The sequence below is a fragment of the Eleutherodactylus coqui genome, chromosome 3 (assembly GCF_035609145.1).
Source record: "Eleutherodactylus coqui strain aEleCoq1 chromosome 3, aEleCoq1.hap1, whole genome shotgun sequence".
Lineage (NCBI taxonomy): Eukaryota > Metazoa > Chordata > Amphibia > Anura > Eleutherodactylidae > Eleutherodactylus > Eleutherodactylus coqui.
Genome location: NC_089839.1, coordinates 28841337 through 28863283, shown reverse-complemented (window position 1 = coordinate 28863283; position 21947 = coordinate 28841337). Strand labels below are relative to the sequence as shown.

The window sequence follows — 21947 nt, the reverse complement described above, 5'->3', positions numbered from 1 at the left end:
ACAGAAGTGCCACCTCGGGTGTCAGGGACAGTGGTTCCCTGCACACCTTCCCGTATAACTTTTTCATGTCTCGCCAGATGGGTCTGATCATGGGGCACTCCCACCATATGTGTATCATCGAGCCCACCTCCCCATGGCACCGCCAGCAGGTATTTGATGCCGATGGGAAGAGGGAGCGAAGCCTCTCTGGTGTCATGTACCATCTTGATAATATCTTAAAGTTCAGCTCCTGCAGCCTACTGGCCACCGACATCTTGTGGGTGTGTTGGAATGCTTTGCTCCAGAGCTCCCCGGGGAAGGATCTACCCAGGACCTCCTCCCAGGCAGTGATCCACCTGGGGGTGTGACCATCAAGTTTCTCCTCCAGTAGCTGACTATATAGTATTGACACGGTATGCCTAGGCACCACTTCCCTGCTGCATAATTTCTCGAACGGAGTAAGGTTTAGGTTCCACCCCTGTTCGGGCCTCACCTTTCCCAGATAGCTACGGACCTGTAGGTATTGCATCCATGAGCTCGGGGGAGTTCCCCTTGTTCCCTGTATGTTCGCCAAGTCGCGCACGCCTTGGGTGTCTAACACCTCCCCTATTTTAGCTTCTGTTCCGATGGGTAGGAATCCCAGGCTGCGAATGCCCAGTGTTGCCGGGATCTGTGGGTTTCCGGTTAAACGGGTGAGTGGAACCGGAACCGTTGTCCGGCAGCCCCCCTTCCATGCCCTCAGGAGGGTGATAATCAGGCTTGAAGCCTCCGCTTTCTCCCAGTTGACCCCTTTCGGGATCCAAAATGCTCCTTTTGGTGAGAAGGTATTATTCTCGTTTCGATTTGTACCCATAATTTATCTGATTCATGGTGGTGTAGGTCTAGTATTAGGGTTCCGATTGTGGCTTTATGGTAAAGGTCGGGTAGGCCCCCCCCCCTTAGTCTTTGGCTTGGATAAGCTTTTATAGCTGTGTCTTTTAGAGCCTCTCTTCCATATGAACCGAAGTATCAAACTTCTCAGTCTGTCGAAAAAGGTTCTCGGGGGGGTTACATGGTGCTGACTGGAATATATACAATATCCTAGGGAGGATATCCATTTTAACCGAGCTTATTCTACCAAACCATGACAGTGAACCTCTTGCCCAGCCCTCCATGTCCTTTTTCAGGGTCGGTAACGGCGGCTTGTAATTCAGCTCGAACAGCTGGGTTGGGTCGGCTGGGATATGAATTCCCAGATATTTAAATGAGTCGCTTCCCCATTGAAATGGGAAAGCTGTGGCCATGTTACTGGCCTCTTGTTGTGGAATGGTAATATTTAAGACTACGGACTTCTGGGCGTTTACTTCATAGTTGCTAAGCTTACCAAAAGTAGCAAACTCCAGTATGATATTAGGGAAGCTTACGCGTTGTTCGGTGGCATACAACAGGAGGTCGTCCGCATAAAGTGATAGTTTGTGTTCCTCCCTACCAGTCTGTATTCCACGTATTGAGGGGTTGTTCCTAATTGCGTTGGCTAGTGCTTTCATGACTAGGATGTATAATGTAGGGGATAGGGGACACCCCTGTCGTGTGCCATTCCTAAGCTCGAAGGGGGTTGACAACTTGCCATTGACCCTGACCTGTGCCGAGGGGCGATGATAGAGGGCCATTATCCAGGCTAAAGCTCTGGGGCCGAGTCCCACCTTACGGAGGGTTGCTTCTAGGAATTTCCAACTGATTCTGTCGAACGCTTTTTCGGCGTCGACAAATAACAAGCATAATGGGATTCTTTTCTTTCTTGCCCGGTCGATCAAGGCCAGGGTCTTTATGGAGTTATCTCTTGCTTCTCTCCCCAGAACGAAGCCCACCTGGTCTCCATGGATAATTCGGGGAACTGCGGGATTTAGCCTATTCGCTATCATTTTTGAAAATATTTTTAAGTCACAGTTAATGAGTGAAATTGGTCGATAACTGCCACACGACAGGGGGTCCTTCCCTGGTTTGGGTATCAGGACGATGTGTGCCTGAAGGGCTTGGGGTGGGAAGGGGCAGCCCCCTGAGACCTCATTGAAGGCTTTAAGTAGCATGTCTGTAATCTAGTCTCCGCATGTCTTATAAAATCTCGGGGAGTACCCGTCTGGGCCTGGGCTTTTCCCTGGTTTAGTTTTTGAAAGTACCTGTCTGAGTTCCTCTGGCTCAAAGTCCTTTTCTAGTCCCTCGGATTCCTCCGGTGATAGGGGCCCGGGGGCATGAGAGTCCAGGTATTCCGACAACATTTTTATATGTTGGGTCTCTGTCCCTACCCCCGCCTCGTGTATGTTATATAATTTAGAATAAAATGATCTAAATTCCCCCAGTATTTCTTGCGGAGCGTGGACCCTCCCCCCTCTCGCTGAGTTAATGGAGTGTATGTGTGGGTGGGCCATTCTTGGATGTAGTGCTCTAGCAAGCCAGCTGCCGCTCTTGTCACCACATTCGTAGTAACCGGCTTTCAATTTGTCTCTATTACATAGAGCTCTTTGATCCAGTATGTATAGGATTTTGTGCCGGAGTTCCGATATCTCTGTTTGAAGGATGGCGGACGAGGCTGTTTTGTTAGAGATTTCCTTTATGTTAAGTTCTTGTATTAATTGGGTGAGGCGCGCAGTATGGTCTCTTTTGATTCTTGCGCTATGTGAGATAAAGACGCCTCTCAACACGCATTTTAGGGTCTCCCATTTTATTGGGGCGCTTGTGGGGTCTAGCTCATGATCCTTTTTAAAGTTTTCTATGGTCTTTCTGACGTCCTGTAAGCATGCGGTGTCTTTAAGCAGGCTGTCGTTGAGACGCCAAGTGCGTGTCCCCCCCTCAGTGTCCCGCAAGCCCAGGGATGCAAATACTGGGGAGTGATCGGACCAAAGGAATATATCTAGGGAGCACTTGGGGGCCCCATTGAGCAGACCATGTGAAATAAATATGTAGTCGATTCTACTGTATGAATTATGTGCCATGGAGTGAAAACTGTAGTCACGCTTACCCAGGTGGAGAATGCGCCATAGATTGATCAGATCCATACTCACAAGTATATTCTATCCATTTTTAAACTGTTTTATGCAAAATGCAACATGTTTATAGTATTTAACTTTAACATTCAAACAATAAAACTTTATCCGAGAGTCCAGGTGGTCATCTTTCTGTCTTATTTGGTTTACTATAGCTTTTGGTACATTGTTAGATCGTTTTAGGTCATCTGGAGGACTAAATCCTGGTATACCTATCAGAGCTATCCATGGACCCCACACCTCCCCGAATTTTTCTAATGTGTCGGATCCTATTGCATGCAGTCTCTTGTACATCACAATCCGCGAGATTCTATCCAATAGTTCTTGAAATGAAAGGAACCTGAACTAACTCCTGGTATATCTATCAGAGCTATCCATGGACCCCACACCTCCCCGAATTTTTCTAATGTGTCGAATCCTATTGCATGCAGTCTCTTGTACATCACAATCCGTGAGATTCTATCCAATACTTCTTGAAATGAAAGGAACCGTTGCTTCCATCTAGATGCTACATGGATTCTTGCTGCCATACATACATACAGCCTCATTCACTGAAAAAGCCAAAAATACCTGAAGGTCTGCAAAGCAGACACGGTCGCCATAGGCACGATCGCCATAAGGCAGGCACAATCGCCACCGGCACAATCGCCGTAGGGCAGGCGCAATGGCCCTAAGCCCTGAGGATATGTAGTCAGCCAGACAATAATGTGTGGAGGAGCAACTTGTTCCTGGCAAGCTAATATGCAATCACCCACTCAGCCCAGCCCAGAATGGGGAGGAGTGACTGCATATACTAAAAGCCTGCACATGTGAACGATACCAAAGATGTCAGCCATAGATAGGTGGTGACCCACCATACAGGATATCAACCCTGGCTGATATGACAGCGGGTTGCCCTGTATCTCCAAGGTGGGCCACACTGGCTGACATCTTGGGCTCCCCCACATACAGCCTGGATTAGTTTGTGAGTGCGATAGCAGACCCTCGGTTGGCAGTCTCCCAAGAGGAACACTGCTGGAGATTTTTGCAGGGGGACGATAAACATTCTCTGCTGGAGCCTGTGTACTTGTATCCAGAGCCCTGCTACTATTGGGCAGGTCCACCATATATGAACCTGGGTGCCTTCCTCCATACATCCTCTGAAACAGAGGGGCGAGGTTGATCTTTAGATCTGGTGTAGTTTTTTAGGGACCAGGTGAGTTTGGTGGAGGATCTTAAGGGATGTCTCCATCAAAGTCACCTGATGGCTCCCCTTTGATATGGTCTCACAGCATTGTCTCCATCTGTCTGTAGATATACTTATATTTAAATCCATTTCCCATTTTTCCATGTACAGGAGTTTCCCTTCTCCCCCTATATTATTCATTATGTTATACAGTATATCAAGGATAGGGAACCCTTTTTCATAAGATCTCTCATGCATAATCTTTCATACATGGTTGTGTCTGGGAGAGTTCGTGGAAGTTTGAGTGAGTCTAGGAAGTGGTATACTTGGTTAATTCTATAGTCCTCAGTTGGAGGAGGATTGAATTTTGCTTTGAATTGGTTTATGGTCAACAGTGTCGAGTTCTCTATCATGTGATGCAGATTTGTGATTTCATTCATTTTCCACCATTGGAAATGCATCAGGTTTTTACTCGGGGGGAATTTCTCATTTGGTATTATAGGTAACAGTCTAGATGGATTTGCTGACAGTTTATATTTATATCTAGATTCTTTCCAGATGCACATTGAGTGGTATGTGAGAGGGCTCCTGTCCAGAAGATTCTTCTTCATTGGGTCATCTGACCAAATCAAATCTGTAAATGTGTGTGGGGCGATTTTAGTGGCCTCGAGTTTAACCTAGAGAGGCACTCTCGATCCCCCCATGGTCTCAGTCCATTGAGCTATTCTTGCTGCTGCGTAGTACTTCTTTAGGTTGGGGACCGAGAGACCCCCCCTGTCTTTTGTGGAGGTACATGACACTATTTTTTATTCTTGCTCGCTTATTGGCCCATATGAATTTGAAGATAGTTTCTGAAAGTTGCTCAGAGCCTCGGAGGGGATAGGGATGGGTAGTGTTCTGAAAAGGTATAGTATTCGCGACAAGAGGTTCATTTTCACCGCATAAATCCTTCCTACCCAAGAGGGCATTGGATCATCCCACTTTTTTAGTTCGGTAGATAGTTTTTTTTTATCAGGGGAGGGTAGTTCCATTTGTATAGTGTGGTTAGTGAGGTGGTTAGGTTGATTTCTAGGTATGGGATGTATTGTGGTTGATGTCGGAAGCCAAAGTTAAGATCTATTAATTTTGTCATAGAGGGTGTTGCGTTTATGTAAGCTATGTCACTTTTGTCTGTATTGACTTTGAGTCCCATCAGTGTCGCCCATTTTTCCAATAGGTGCATTAGATTTGGCAGTGATGTTAATGGTTGGGTGATTGTGAGGAGGAGGTCATCTGCGAACAGACTTAGCTTGTATTCGTCTTTTCCAATAGTGACTCCTTTTATATTCGTATTATTTCTTATGGCTATCGCCAAGGGTTCCATTGCTAGCGCAAAGAGCGCTGGAGAAAGTGGACATCCTTGTCGGGTGCCCCGTTTTATCGGGATTGATGTTTCTTTAGTTGTTGGGAGTTTCAATAGTGTAGAGGGTGAGGAGTAGAGTGATTTTAGCGCTAGTGTGAATTCTCCTTCAAAACCCAGATGTCCTAATATTGCAAATAAGTAGTCCCACGACAAGGAATCGAATGCCTTTTCATTATCTAGCACAAGGAGAGTTAACAGGCTTTTATTCTTTTGTGCTTGATCTATAATATTTAACACTTTTCTGATGTTATCTGGCGCTTGTCTTTGTGGTATGAATCCCACTTGATCTTTGTGAATTAAATTTGGAAGAAGATAGTTCACTCGTTTTGCTAGTATGCCGGTGAATATTTTGTAGTCTATATTTAGGAGTGATATCGGTCTATAATTCTTTGGGGATAATGGGTCTTTATTCGCTTTGGGTATTACTGTCAAATTTGAGTTTAGGAATTCCTTTGGTGGGGTTTTTCCCTCCATCGGGGTTTGATACATATCTCTTAGGGGACCGAACAGTGAATCCTTATATTTCTTGTAGTATATGGCTGTGAGACCATCGGGGCCTGGGGCATTTCCTAGCTTTAAGTTATCTATTGCTTCTGATATTTCTTCCACGGTGATGTCGGTATTTAATGACTCCCTCTGTTCTTGTGAGATGGTGGGTATTGGTAAGGAATAGAGATGAGCGAGCACCAAAATGCTCGGGTGCTTGTTACTCGAGTCGAACTTTCAGTGATGCTCGAGAGTTCGTTTCGAGTAACGAACCCCATTGAAGTCAATGGGCGACTCGAGCATTTTTGTATATCGCCGATGCTCGCTAAGGTTTTCATTTGTGAAAACCTGGGAAATTCAAGAAAGTGATGGGAACGACACAGAAACGGATAGGGCTACATGTTGTGCTGCATCTCAAGTTCCCAGGTCCGACTATTAATCCACAATAGCAGCAAGAGTGAGACACCCCCCCCCCCCGCACTGTCAGCATAAAGATCGTTCTCCTCTGCCACAGCTGTAACAGCTGTGGCAGAGAAGAACGATGTTAGCCCATTGAATTCAATGGAGCCGGCAATACAGCTGGCTCCATTGAAAGCAATGGGCTGCCGGCGATCGCGGGATGAATTGTCGGGAAGGGGTTAAATATATAAGCCCTTCCCTGCAATTCATCCAGAAATGTGTAAAAATTAAAAAAATATATACTCACCTTGTCCCGGCAGAACGATGTTAGCCCATTGAATTCAATGGAGCCGGCAATACAGCTGGCTCCATTGAAAGCAATGGGCTGCCGGCGATCGCGGGATGAATTGTTGGGAAGGGGTTAAATATATAAGCCCTTCCCTGCAATTCATCCAGAAATGTGTAAAAATAAAAAATATATATCTACTCACCTGGTCCCGGCAGACGGAGTTCAGCGCGGCCAGCGGCAGTTCTCCTGAACTACTCTGAACAGCTGTGAGTAGTATTCAGCAGCCGGGGATTTAAAATCCCCGCCTGCTGAATGAGCTGCCTCTAATTGGTCACAGCCTGACCAATCAGAGGCAGATTCCACTCACACACCCATTCATAAATTCATTACTGATTCCGTAATTTGACTTGAGATTTCGTTCGAGCATAGTGGATCCTTCACAAGCGCTTCATTCAGCCTCCATCTAAAAATGCTTTTTATGGCTTTCTCCACTTCTATCTCGCAGTATACCAAGTCGTGGTCCGACCACGCGCAGGGGTAGTGCCTAGTGGTTGTAAGTTGGGGCAGGAGCGATGTTGAGATCAGTATATAATCTAGTCTGGAGTATGTCTGGCTGGAAACTGAGAAAAATGTATATTCTCTATCTTTTCCGTGGATCTCCCTCCAACAGTCTGCTAGTCTATTTAGTGCTAGTTTGTTTTCCCATTCTGCTCTCATCTTAGCTGAGAATCTATCTGGGGTATCGTTTGATCTGTCGAGTGTCCTATGGAAGGGGAAGTTAAAGTCTCCCGCCCACAGTATTCTATGCTGTGAGAAGCGTGTTAATTGATTAGCTACTTTTCTCAACGTGGGCCAGGGGTTTTCCGACGGTGCATACATATTTATTATTAGTGTTGCTTGGTTGTGTAGTGTTCCCCATATAAGGCAGTATCTTCCTTCTTGATCACTTTCTGACTGTATCTCTTGGAGGGGAAATGAGTTGTGTAGTAGCGTCAGTACCCCTCTATGTTTTTTGCTAGCTGTGTAGGTAAAGCTTCTAGTGTAGTTGTGGTTAAAGTGTTTGGGGGCGGACTTGTGGGAGAAGTGTGTCTCCTGGATGCATATTATGTCAGGTTTGTGTTTATCGTATATCATGAAGGCTTTTCTCTTTTTGTTCGGGGAATTAAATCCCCTCACGTTGTGTGTGATTAGACATACCATTTGTTGGCCTGGTGTAGGCTTGCTATTGTGGTGTCTCCAGGAGCCCTCCGTCCATACCCTTGATGTCCTCCAGATGAACCTCTTTTATTCGTGACAACCTGTGGTCTCAGTTCAAAAAAGATAACAGACAAACTATCAAACAATGTGGTCATCTTCTCTTTAGTGTAAGGGAGCGACACACCAACTGTAAACTTTAGGTTAACTAAGGTCCTTGGACCTTCGAGGTCAGAGAGCGGATTGGTGTGTCCTTTCGGAAACCCGTCCTTCTCCGAGTAACTCAGCAGCTATTCAGCCACCATGGGACTAAACACCATGTGCTAATCACTTTAGTTAGGTCATTTTTTCATTTTACCTATGGAGGGGCGCCCCCCAGGGGGTTAACCCCAGGGTGCGCACCTCCACCCCTCCAGTTTTTGAGTCATATCAGAATTTCAAGTTTGTAGCACTGCCCCCCTTGGTTCTCTCCTACTCCCCTCCCCCCCTCATCACCCTCCTCCTTCTTACTTAACTGCAGGGGGGGACGGGAAGATGAGCCGGGAGCCCCGTTCTAAGTCCAGTTATAATCTATGTTTGGGACACAGTGGGTTCGTCGTGTCTTGTGCTTCGATCTTGGGGTATAGATCTGGTCTGTGATGAGTGTGGTGTGAACCAGGAGCGTCTGGGTCGGGGGCGAGTTCGTCTGGTCTCCTGCGGTCTCTCAACCTGTATCTGAGCTCTTTCCAGGGCTTCGTAGGCCTCGCCCAGATTTCACACCACATAGGATCTGCCCTGGCTCTCGAAGAGGAGCGCAAAGGGGAATCCCCATTTATACCTAATGTTGACCGAGATCAGAGCCTGTGTGATTGGTCTGAAGGATCTCTGCTTCGCTAGTGTTGACGGGGCTATGTCCGCATAAAGTTGAACTGCGGACGTCATGCTCGGTAGTGGGAAGAAGTTTCTAGCTGCTGTCAGTAGCTGGTCTCTTATTTCACTGTAGTGTAACTTGAGCACTATGTCTCTAGGCATTTCTGGGTTCGGAGGTTTGGTTAGCGCCCTATGGATTCAGTCAATTCTTAGTGATATTTGGTCGATCTAAGGTAGGAGTGCTGAGAAAAGGTTTGTAGCCGTTTCTTTCAGGGCTGTGAATGACTCTGGGGGACCTCGAATCCTGATGTTGGAGCGGCGAGATCTGTTCTCCAGGTCCTCATATTTGGCCTCTAGTTGCTCGATTTCGGTCTGTTTCTATGGTATCAATTATGTCTTCTGTTTTTCGCTCTAGTTCCTCGGTCCTCTGCCCCAAATCTCGAATCTGGTCAGAGAAGTCGCATACTGCTGCGGAGAGTTCAGTTTTTTAAATTTTTTTTTTCGGAGTGATCTGTATTGTCGCATCTGGAGACCACTATTTCTTCTTCCGCTTCAGGTTCTGAGGGGCTTTGGGAAGCAGCGGGGGAGGGGGGCTCCGTTTGTGACTGGGATGCAAGCATATTTAATAAGGTACCTTTGGATGGGTTTTTAGGTGTTTTACCTTTGGTCTTAGTCATACTGTTTGGAAGCTGGCTGGAATTGACAAAGGATGCTGGTAGTTTTCTGTTCAAATTATCTTATAGCATAGTGCAAGTGTCTCGGTGGAGCAGGAACTAGGACCTCATTTTCCAATGTGTCTAGCTCTGCTTAAGCGCTGAGTGGGGGTTTGTGTCCTAGCGGGTGGCCAGGTCCGACGGCACTTCGCAGGTGAGAGGTTTGGGGTGTTTCGGGTCCAGAGTGTCTTTAATATGGCGTGGTTGCCGTGGGGCCGCACTTCTAGCCTTTTTTGAGTGTCAAGCTGCTTCTTGTTTTGGCGCTGCTTCGGTCTTTGTTGCTCTTGTTTACTTTTATCTAGCTGTCATTGTGAGGAGGGGCTCCTTTGTTGAGGTATGCCGCTGCTCTTGATCTCTCCTTATTACCCTTGTTGATGGTGTGTTGCCTGGGTCCGGCTCGTCCGGCTCTGCTACGCCGGGAGTTTGCAGTCTCTGTGTCTCAAGGAGACTGTAGGGGTGCATCTCCCTTATTGAGAATGTAGGTGGATGTGCCTTTTTTCGCTTGTGCAGAGCCTGTTAGCCCCTAGGCTTATGCCCCCTTCTCCCAGCCTCTCTCCTCTCTTCTGATACTGCCTGCTTTGTGGCTGTGCTGCAGGCTTCTCTTATAGTATCGAGTTGGGGGGGTTGGGGGGGCGGGGTTTTTCTCTCTCGGGAGATTGAGAGGCCTTGGGCTGACTTCCCTGTGCTTATTATGCGCTCTGGCACTGACCAGGGGGGTCCCCTTCCAGGCACCGCTGCTGCTGTCCTGTTCTCTCCGCTCCCTCCCCCCGGTCTTCTTCTGCTTTCCCGGCCCGCCGGGTAATATGGCTTACCCCGGTCTTTTTGCGCCTTTTCTTCAAGTTGCTGTGTGGACCTCTCTTCACCTGGTCCTCTCCTCACCGCACGGTGAGTAGAGCGGGCTTCCTCCGATCTTCTCCGGAATGTCCGCTGGCTTCACTGGTTGAGCGGAGGCTCCTTGTGACCTCTCCTCTGGACTTCCGGCCGCGGAGATCCTCCAACTCTAGCCCATGGCTTCGGGCCCACCTGCAGGCCGCAGCGCTTATCCAGTCGGATCTGGACCTGTGTGGGCTCTACGTGTGCCTCTCGCTCCGGGTAAGCAAACTGCCGGGTTTTCGGGTCTCTCAGGCTGGGCTAACGCCTCTAATCTGCTGTTTTAGCCGCCTGTTGTGGAGGAGCGCTGGACCCTGTGTCTGCTCACCTCTCCCACCAAGCCATGCCCCCTTTCTATACTATTTAAATAGAGTTTTTTTAGGATTGGAAGGGGTAAGGATATTTTTGAATGTTTTATTTCTTTTAAAAAATATTCTGGGCACTCTTTTATTGATTTCTCTAAAAAGGGATCAGCTTTCAATATGTCACAATTTTTAGTTGAAATTCTTTTTATTTCCCCATTATTGGTGCTGAATTTTTAACAAAATTATAACAAATTTAACTAAACTCAGCACCAATAATGGAGAAAAGAAAAGAATTAGCCTCTTGCTTTCACCAGACAGCCTTTCCTTTTCCAGACGACTCTACGGTTAGCCCCGGATCGTGGGCAAAGGTTTTTTTGATTCAACGCTGACTTGGACGTAGGGTGCAGGTGGGATTACCCAGGGCAGGGTGAACCCACCATGCACCAGGTGAGTTAACATTCACCTTCTAATCTATTTTTATTGAAAGAATTTACGAGGCGCAATTCTGACACATTCTTTTTTAATAAAGCTTATGTATGTTTGTCTATTATGAGAGTGTGCATTTCCATTGTTGTTTAGTATTTTTCTCTGTTAAACAAAACTATATATTAGCAATATGCTCACCGTGGATCCAGTGCTGTTTCGGTTGTACAGCACCACAGCATCTAACCTATGACTTCTCCTGGTCTTCTGGCTCCGTACATTCCTGTAAACCAGTTACGTCTGCTTGTAATGTAGAAGCCCCAGCTGGTTTATGGAATGTCACTGATGGATGATGCCCCATGTTACGTCTGCCAATGGCTGCAGCAGTCATGTGGGTAAACAACCATGTGACTGTTGCAGCCGAAATAAACAGACCAATCGGAGGGCCAGAAAGGCAGTGGGAGAACAGTGCGGTTGTGGAGAGGTGAATATCTCTGTTCTTTTTATTTATATATCGGGGATTGTACGGATGTTTTGGGGTAGAGCATTCCATAGGACCGATGCTGCTCTAGAGAGGTCACTGAGTGGAGCATGTGAGGTTCAGATTAGAGGGGAGTTTGAACTCAATGTGTTAGCGGATTGAAGTGTGTGGGCTGGGTGACGTATGCGCAGGAGGGAAATGATGTACGGTGGCGCAACACCTAGAAAGCGATTGGTCTGAGAAACGGCTGGATAGGAAAATGAGTCTAGCTGCCACATTTAGTATGGATTGGGAAGTTGAAAGTCCTAGTGCAGGGAATGGATGGGTCGTGAATGGATGAGAGCAACAATGAGTGCCTTTAACATGTCCGGAGTGAGAAACAGATGGATTTTAGCGATATTCCAGAGATGCAGCTGGCATGTTCAGGACAGAGATTGGATATGGGGAGTAAAGGAGAGGTCAGGATCCAGTGTGATCCCAAGACAGTGGGCATGCTGTCTGGGTTTATAATGGTGCCAGATACTGATATGGAGATGTTGGGGGGAGGTCAGCTGGAAGGCGGAAAGATGAGAAGGTCAGAGTTTGAGAGGTTAAGTTTGAGAAAGAGGGACGACATGATGTTATAGACAGCGGACACACAGTCAGTGATATTTTGGAGGACTGGTGCTGAGATGTCGCGGGAAGAGGTATATAGCTAAGTTTTGTCAGCGTAGAGGTGATATTGGAGGCCAAATTTGCAGATGGTTTGTCCAATTGGGGTTGTGTAGATGGAGAAGAGGAGGGCACTATGTACTGAGCCCCGAGGGACCCCAACAGCGAGAAGGAGTGAGATAGATCCAGCGTAAGAAACACTGAATTAGAGGTTAAAGAGATAGGAGGAAAACCAGGAAAGAGCGAAGCATAGCAAGGAGGAGGCCATGGTCAACAGTATCAAATGCACTGGAGAGGTCAAGGAGGATTAGTAGGGAGTAGTTGCCCCTTGACTTCACCGTCAGGTTGTTTGACACTTTTGTGAGGGCGGTTTCAGTTGAGTGTATGCTTTTTCTCTGATAACTCCTCGACACCCACCAGACTGATGGGTATCAAGGAGAGAGTTATCAGAGAAAAAGCATATGAAGCCGGAGTAAACCAGGCATTCTAGTAGTTTGGAGATGAAGGGGAGGTTTGAGATGGGTCGGTAATTGGCAGCATTGTTCGGGTCACGGGTTTTAGCACGGGATATAATGGAGTGCTTGAATAAAGAGAGGGAAATGCCAGAGATCAGGGTGTGGTTGAAGATGGTGGAGAGGTGGGTAATGATAGCTGGAAAAAGGGACCAGAGGAGGTGTGAGAGAAGAGCAGATGATGGGGAACCGTGGGCAGCAGTCTGGAGACTTCTTCCTCTGTTGTTGGTTCTAGTATAGAAAGTGAGTGAGTGATGGATGCATTGCTGAGGAGACCGGGATCAGGGCTAGACCTGTAGTTTTCGAAAATTTCATTTTGAATGTTTTCGATTTTTTTCGCTGAAATGTGCAGCTAATTCTCCAGCACTGAGATCCGTCACGGGGGCATGTTCTTTGGGGCTGAGGAAGAAGTGGAAAGTGTCAAAAAGTCATTTGGGGTTGTGGGATAGTGAGGAGACGAGGGAGATGAAATAACTTTGGCATGGTGGAGGGCGAGGTTGTAGGTTTTAGGCATAAATTTGAAGTGGAGGAAGTCTGTGAGATTTTGTAGCCATGTGAACGAGGCCTAAGGTCTCGGTGAACTGTTGGGTGCAGACAGTTCCTAAAGGTGTAATAGGTGGGAGGGTCAGGGAAGACGCCAGGGTGCCTGATGTAGACGGAGAGGAGGTTGTGATCTGAGAGTGGGGAGTTTGCGAAGTTGGGGGCAGAGCAAAGGCAGAGGAAAATTAGGTCGAGTGTTGATGTCTTTATGAGTGGGGGAGTCTGAGAGTTGTGATACGCCGAGGGAGGAGGTTATCGTCAACAGCTGGGAGGCAGATGGAGTAATTTGTGGGTATGTTAAAAACTCCAAGGATGAGGGTTGGGATTTCACAGGATAGAAAGTGGGGGAACCAGGCACCAAAGTGATCTAGGAACAGGCAGGTGGGACACCAGAGGCCGGTAGGTAACTCCGACATGCAGGGACAGTGGACAGAAGAGTCATAGGGTGTGGATTTCAAACAATGGGAAGGTGAGTGAGGGAATGACCTTGGAGGTGCAGTTCGGTCTGTTGTCCAATCTGGGTGTGTGGGATAACTGCAGGCCATCATAGGACAGTGAGCAGGGGAGGTAGAATCATACTGCTATATCTACGTTTTGGTGAGGGAGAGCAGGTTGAGACATGTGGTAGTGAAGAAGTCATGAATAGTGGAAAGTTTGTTGCACACAGATTGGGAGTTCCACAGGGCGCATTTGAACAAGGCAGGGGGGAACGCACAAGGGAGATTGGCTGTGATTGAACCAATCACTGTCATGCACAGAGCACTGTCTGTGATTGGCTAAGCATCAGCCAATCACAGCCAGCGCTTCCAGGAGGCGGGGATTTTTCAATTCCTGGCAGAAGATGAAGAAACTGTGTCGGGACCTGGGGAGAAGCTGCGGCTGCACCCCGGACAGTGCAAGAGGTGATGTATACTTTTTAAAAAAAATTTTCTTCAGCTACAGCTTATTTTTGGGGTAGGGCTTATATTTCAACTTTGTAGCATCACACGCGACTTTGTAGTGCTACAAAATCGCGGTATTGCCACGAGAAGTTGAAGCGATATCACACAGAGCAGCGATGCGATATCGCTGCGATTTTTCTCACGGCGATATCATGTCGCCCGTGTGAAGGAGGACTTAACTTCACTGTGTGCTGGAGGTAAACTAACCTGTCTGCTCTAGTGACTGCAGGACCTGTGATGTCATGGTCATGTGATCTGAGAGCTGAAAGGACCTTTAGCTACTAATATACATCCATCCCATGTATATGACTGATCACATGACTGTGACATCACCGAAGGTCCCGTAGCCACTAAGATTTAGCCCATCATCACTGAAGCTCTGGTAGTCACTAGTCTGCTCCTATGCAGGTCAGTGCTGGTCGGGGTGCCTGTGACTTGTAGTCCGCCCCTCTTGTTTCTTCCTTTCCCACCAGACTGTTTTTCTGTCAGTGTAATTCAGTGACTTTTTGGTTCTCAGTTTATTATAGCTGCAGAGATGTCAACCCGGGAGAGTCCTTCACAGGGCGACACGGCAGCAGCAGGTTGGGACTAGTTAAATTAAAGGACGAGGCTAATATATTCAGAAATTCTATATTAAAGGGGTTTTCCAGGCAGCACTCGCTGTCAGTGCCAGAATACACCGGTGACAGAGCGGAAGCCGCTGCTCCAACCCCTGTGTAGCGGCCGGCGACTGTAATTACAAGCACAGAAGTTGGGGACAGCGCTTTGGGAAATGTGGAGTAATAAGTGGTATAATGGTATGTGGGACTCAGCTGGTGCCAGCGGACAAATGTAAATTGAAATTTAGGCTGGCCGTAAACATCTCAGACCGTCCCAGAGAGCAACTGATACTGCGGATCCTTCTGTATAGCGATACATCCACCAAGGCGGAGAGCGTCCGGAATAACACCAAATAACGGAGGGGAAATTCAGGGAATAGAAAAAATATGCATCATAAGGGTTAGAGCTGGATATTTATTCACACTATGTAACTACAAGCAACGGCCACTACACAGGGGTTGGGGCAGCTCTTCTGCCACGACCTGACAGCCAGCGCTGCCTGGAAAACCCCTTAAGATCAAACCCCAGATCAGGCCTCTAAATCCATTTCAGCGCCCCCCGACTTCCCAAATATATTACTATAAAGTCCCAGAACACTAAATATATAAACATAGTGATAGAGTAAGATAGTAAGTAAGGCTGAAAACGATATACACTCATTGTGAAAACCAATCCCTCCCCTAGGAGTCGTCGGATGGAATGACACTTTATCTGTGTGATTGTAACGTGGATATAAGTATGTGATTACAATATCAGAGCAAAAGCATCATTTATTGCAGAAAACTGACCCCTTGTAAGGAGGCTCTAGAACCCTGTGGTACCGCCTCTAGCGTGGATACAAGATGTGATACGGTGGGATGGAGGGGGAGTATGGAGGCTCTAGCTTGGATGTAAGATGTGATGGGAGGGCATGGAGGCTCTATTACCTTGTATCGCCTTTAGCTTGGATACAAGATCTGATACGGGGGACATAGGAGCTCTAGGTTCATGTTGTACTGCCTCTAGCTTGGATACAAGACGTGATATGGGTAGGCATGGAGGCTCTAGTACCCTGTTGTACCGCCTCTAGCTTCGATACAAGATGTGATACGGATGGGCATGGAGTCTCTAGCCCCCTTGTGAGAGAAACCATAATATTCTCTCATGCGCCATCTTGCCTTTGTTCTGTCTTAGGGCTAATGCACACTCACGGATAATTGCTGTGGAAATCACGGGTAGACACCCACCGTGAATTCCGCAGCAATTTCCGTCCATAGACATACTGTGTTAAATGATTCTCCCATGCCCGCGAACGGAAATCAACTGTGATTTTCCGCTCGCGGGGGAGAATTGCAGCATGTTCTATTCTGTGCGGAAAAACGCAGATACGGCTTTCATTGCAATTAGAGATGAGCGAGCACACTCATCCGAGCTTGATGCTCGTTCGAGCATTAGGGTGTTCGAGATGCTCGTTACTCGAGACGAGCACCACGCGGTACTCGAGTCAATTCCATTTCCTTCCCTGCATGTTTAGCACCATTTTCTAGCCAATAGACATGCAGGGAAGGCATTACCACTTCCTCCTGTGACGTGCCAGCCCTATCCCACCCCCCTGCAGTGAGTGGCTGGCGAGATGAAGTGACCGCCGAGTACTTAAAGCGGTCCTGCCCGCGGCTCACCTCAGACACACACTGGGAGAGCATAGGGAAAGTGCTGCTGCTTATTAAGGAATAGTGTTAGTGTATGATCCTGTCCTCAAGAACCCCAACGGTCCTTCTTAGGGCCACATCTGACCGTGTGAATAACTGTGTGGCTGGATGGGAGCAGTTTTGCACAATTTTTTTTTTTATCTCGGGCTGTGCAGGCTATTACAGCTATAGCGTTCTAAGTTTGCAGTCTGTAATACAGAGTATAGGGAAAGTGCTGCTGAGATAGGGACAGTGGTAGTGTAGGATCCTGTCTACAAGAACCCCAACGGTCCTTCTTAGGGCCACATCAGACTGTCTGCATTTTGCAGGGTGTCTGGTGAGAGTTGTAGTGCATCACTATTGCACAGCTAGGCCTGTTTGCAGCCTTCCGTATAATTTTTTTCTGGCTGCAGTTTGCATTACAATACCGCTCTCAGCGTCAAACTGTACGCCAATAATTCCATAATTTTTTACACCGGCCTGTGTCTGCAGTGAACTTAATGCACAGCGTATGGCCACAGCCACTGATAGAGGGAAAGTCATATACACACTATATAGCCTGTATTCTTTTTCAAAAAAAAAAAAGCTCCTTCGTTGGGTTACCTCTGACCGTCTGAATTTTACAGGGTGTCTGGTGGGAGTTATAGTGCATCACTATTGCACAGCTAGACCTGTTTGCAGCCTTCTGTATTCTTTGTTTCTGCCTGGAGTTAGCGTTACAATACCACTCTCAGCGTGAAAGTGTATGCAAATAATTCCATAATTGTTTACAACGCTCTGTGTCTGCTCTATTCGTAATCCACCATGCTGAGGGGTAGGGGTCGAGGACGTGGACGTGGGCAAGGACGCGGAGGTCCAAGTTAGGGTGTGGGCACAGGCCGAGTTCCTGGTCCAGGTGAATCACAGACGGCTGCTGCGGGATTAGGAGAGAGGCAAGTTTCTGGGGTCCCCAGCTTCATATCACAATTTATGGGTCCATGTGGTAGACCTTTATTACAAACAGAGCAGTGTGAGCAGGTCCTGTCATGGATGGTAGAAAATGCATCCAGCAATGTATCGACCACCCAGTCTTCTACACAATCCACTGCTGCAACTCTGAATCCTCTGGCTGCTGCTCCTCCTTCCTCCCAGCCTCCTCACTCCATGAAAATGACACATTCTGATGAGCAGGCAGACTCCCAGGAACTGTTCTCGGGTCCCTGCCTTGATTGGAAAAAATGGTTCCTCTCTCACTTGAGGAGTTTATCGTGACCGATGCCCAGCCTTTGGAAAGTTCCCGGGGTCCATGTGATGAGGCTGGGGACTTCCGGCAACTGTATCAAGAGCTTTCAGTGGGTGAGGAGGACGATGATGATGAGACACAGTTGTCTATCAGTGAGGTAGTAGTAAGAGCAGTAAGTCCGAGGGAGGAGCATACAGAGGATTCGGAGGAAGAGCCGCTGGACGATGAGGTAACTGACCCCACCTGGTTTGCTAAGCCAACTGAGGACAGGTCTTCAGAGGGGGAGGCAAGTGCAGCATTAGGACAGGTTGGAAGAGGCAGTGGGGTTGCCAGGGGTAGAGGCAGGGCCAGAGCCAAGAATCCCCCAACTGTTTCCCAAAGCACCCCCTCGTGCCAAGCCACCGTGCAGAGGCCTAGGTGTTCAAAGGTGTGGATGTTTTTCAGTGAGAGCACGGACGACCGATGAACAGTGGTGTGCAACCTGTGTTGCGCCAAGATCAGCCAGTGAGCCACCACTACCAGCCTCACCACCACCAGCATGCACAGGCATATGATGGCCAAGCACCCCACAAGGTGGGACGAAGGCCGTTCACCGCCTCCCGGTCACACCACTGCCTCTTCCCCGTGCCCCAACCTGCCACTCAGATTCAACCCCCCTCTCAGTACACAGGCACGAGCGCCTCCCAGCCTGCACCCACACCCTCACTTCCGCTGTCCTCGACCCAATCCAGCAATGTCTCTCAGCGCAGCGTCCAGCTGTCGCTAGCACAAGCGTTGGAGCAAAAGCGCAAATACGCCACCACGCACCCGCATGCTCAAGCTTTAAACGTGCACATTGCCAAATTGATCAGCCTGGAGATGCTGCTGTACAGGCTTGTGGAAACAGAGGCTTTCAAAAACATGATGGCAGTGGCGGTCCCAGTCGCCACTATTTTTCCCAGTGTTCCGTCCCAGCCCTACACTAGCACGTCTCCCGCAACATCAATCGTGCCCTCACCAACGCGGTTACTGGGAAGGTCCACTTAACCATGGACACGTGGACAAGTACTGGCGGGCAGGGCCACTATATCTCCCTGACGGTACATTGGGTGAATTTGGTGGAGGCTGGGACCAAGTCAGAGCATGGGACCGCACACGTCCTACCCACACCCAGAATAGCGAGTCCTTCCTCGGTTCTGGTATCTGCGGCGGTCTATGCCACCTCCTCTAAACCCTCCCCCTCCTCCTACGCAACCTCTACCTCTCAATTAAGAAATGTGAGCAGCACGTCGCCAGCAGTTGGTGTGGCGCAGCGCGGCAGCACAGCGGTGGGCAAGCGTCAACAGGCCGTGCTGAAACTATGCAGCCTAGGTGACAAGAGAGGCACGGCCCCCGAACTGTTGTAGGGTCTGACAGAGCAGACCGACCTCGAGCTTTCGCCGCTGAGCCTCCAACCGGGCATGGTCATGTGTGACAACGGCCGTAACCTGGTGGCGGCTCTGCAGCTCGGCAGCCTTACACACGTGCCATGCCTGGCCCACGTCTTCAATCTGGTGGTTCAGCGGTTTCTTAAAAAACTGCCCGCACTTATCTGACCTCCTCGGCAAGTCCACCACGGACGCTGCCACCCTGATGACCCTGCAACATCGGTTTAATCTGCCAGAGCACCCACTGCTGTGCAACGTGCCCACACGGTGGAATTCTACGCTTCACATGTTGGCCAGGCTCTATGAGCAGCGTAGAGCAATAGTGGAATACCAACTCCAACATGGGCGGCGTAGTGGTAGTCAGCCTCCCCAATTCTTTACCGAGGAGTGGGCCTGGATGGCAGACATCTGCCAGGTCCTTGGAAACTTTGAGGAGTCTACCCAGATGGTGAGCGGCGACACTGCAATCATTAGCATTACCATCCTACTGCTATGCCTGCTGAGAAGTTCGCAAGCGATATGCAAGGCATAAAGGCCGAAGCTTTGCGGTTGGAACAGGAGACGGGGGATGACAGTATGTCGCTTGATAGCCAGACCACCCTCATGTCTATATCTCAGAGCGTTTTGGAGGAGGAGGGGGAAGAAACAGCTGGGCACACTGCAGAGGGTACCCATACAGCTTGCCTCTCATCTGTTCAGCGTGTATGGGCTGTGGAGGAGGAGGACCCGGAAAGTCATCTTCCTAGCGAGAACAGCCTTGTCTTGTGTACTGGCACCCTGGCACACATGGCTGACTTCATGTTAGGCTGCTTTTCTCGTGACCCTCACGTTAGACGCATTCTGGCCAACACGGATTACTGGGTGTACACCCTTCTCAACCCACGGTACAAGGAGAACCTTTCCACTCTCATTCCTGAAGAGGAAAGGGGTACGAAAGTGATGCAATACCACAGGGCCCTGGTGGACAAAGTGATGCTAAACTTCCCATCTGACAGCGCTAGTGGCAGAAGGCACAGTTCCGAGGGCCAAGTAGCAGGGGAAGCGCAGAGATCAGGCAGCATGTTCAGCGCTGGCAGGGGAACACTCTCCAAGGCCTTTGCCAGCTTTATGGCTCCCCAGCAAGACTGCGTCACCACTCCCCAGTCAAGGCTGAGTCGGAGGGAGCACTGTAAAAAGATGGTGAGGGAGTACGTAGCCGATCGTACCACTGTCCTCTGTGATGCTTCTGCTCCATACAACTATTGGGTGTCAAAGCTGGACACGTGGCATGAACTTGTGCTGTATGCCCTGGAGGTGCTGGCTTGCCCTGCCGCTAGCGTCTTGTCAGAGAGGGTGTTTAGTGCAGCTGGGGGAATCATCACGGATAAGCGTACCCGTCTGTCAACTGCCAGTGCTGACATGCTTACACTCATAAAGATGAACAAAGCCTGGATTTCCCCAGACTTCTCTTCTCCACCGGCAGAGAGCAGCGGAAGCTAAAGATTCTTTTCGCTGCAACTGCAGATAAAAGCACTCTTCTCTATCACCGGAAAACCGGGGATTTAGCTTTGTCAATCTGTCTCTGATATTTGTCCTCCTCCTGCTACTCCTCCTCCAGAAACAAAATGTCATCGCGCTGAACTGCCAATTTTTCTGCGACCCAAAAGGCTCATCTAACAATGTTTTTACAATTTTTTAAAGTTTCAAAAGTATTGATACTTTAACATGAACCAATTTTTTTAACAAGGCTGCCTCCAGGCTCTGTTACAAATTAAGCAACAGCGAGCTGTATCTTTCAAAAAATATTAATGGGTTTCACCTGCCCTCTCGGTTGATAAATTTTTCAGAGGTACACTTGTACTCTTGGTACACTAATTTTTCGGGCCCACGCCTACACTCTTATCCAACTAATTTTTCCGGCCTTCGCCTAAACTCATGGTACCCCAATGTTTCAGAGGTTGGCCTATACTATTACTACAGAAATTTTACTGGGGTCTGCCTGCCTATACTTCTGCTACAAGATTGTTACTGGGGTCTGCCTATACTTCTGCCATGTAAATGTTACAGGGTCTCCCTATACTGCTGCTACAAAAATGTTACAGGGGTCTGCCTATACTGCTGCTACATAAATGTTATAGGGGTCTGCCTAAACTGCTGCCATTTAAATGTTACAGGGGTCTGCCTATACTTCTGCTACAAGATTGCTACTGGGGTCTGCCTATACTGCTGCTACAAAAATGTTACAGGGGTCTGCCTATACTGCTGTTACATAAATGTTACAGGGGTCTGCCTATACTGCTGCCACTTAAATGTTACAGGGGTCTGCCTATACTTCTGCTACAAGAATGTTACTGGGGTCTGCCTATACTTCTGCTACAAGAATGTTACAGGGGTCTGCCTATACTGCTACTCCATAAATGTTACAGGGGTCTGCCTATATCTCTGCCACGTAAATGTTACAGGGGTCTGCCTATACTGCTGCTACAGAAATGTTGCAGGGGTCTACCTATACTTCTACTACAGAAATGTTATGGGGGTCTGCCTATACGTCTACTACAGAAATGTTACTGGGGTCTGTCTATACTTCTACTACAGAAATGATGCTGGGGTCTGCCTATACTACTGCCACTTAAATGTTACAGGGGTCTGCCTATATGTCTGCTACAAGAATGTTACTAGGGTCTGCCTATACTTCTGCTACAAGATTATTACTGGGCTCTGCTTATACTTCTGCCAGGTAAATGTTACAGGGGTCTGCTTATACAGCTGCTACAGAAATGTTACAGGGGTCTGCCTATACTTCTACTACAGAAATGTTACTGGGGTCTGCCTATACCTCTACTGCAGAAATGGT

The 21947-nt window shown here is 48.2% G+C and overlaps 1 pseudogene; it reads left to right on the top strand.

Annotated features, from left to right (window-relative positions):
• Positions 1-21947, top strand: part of LOC136620553 (zinc finger protein 850-like) — a 493122-nt pseudogene that overhangs the window by 82456 nt on the left and 388719 nt on the right.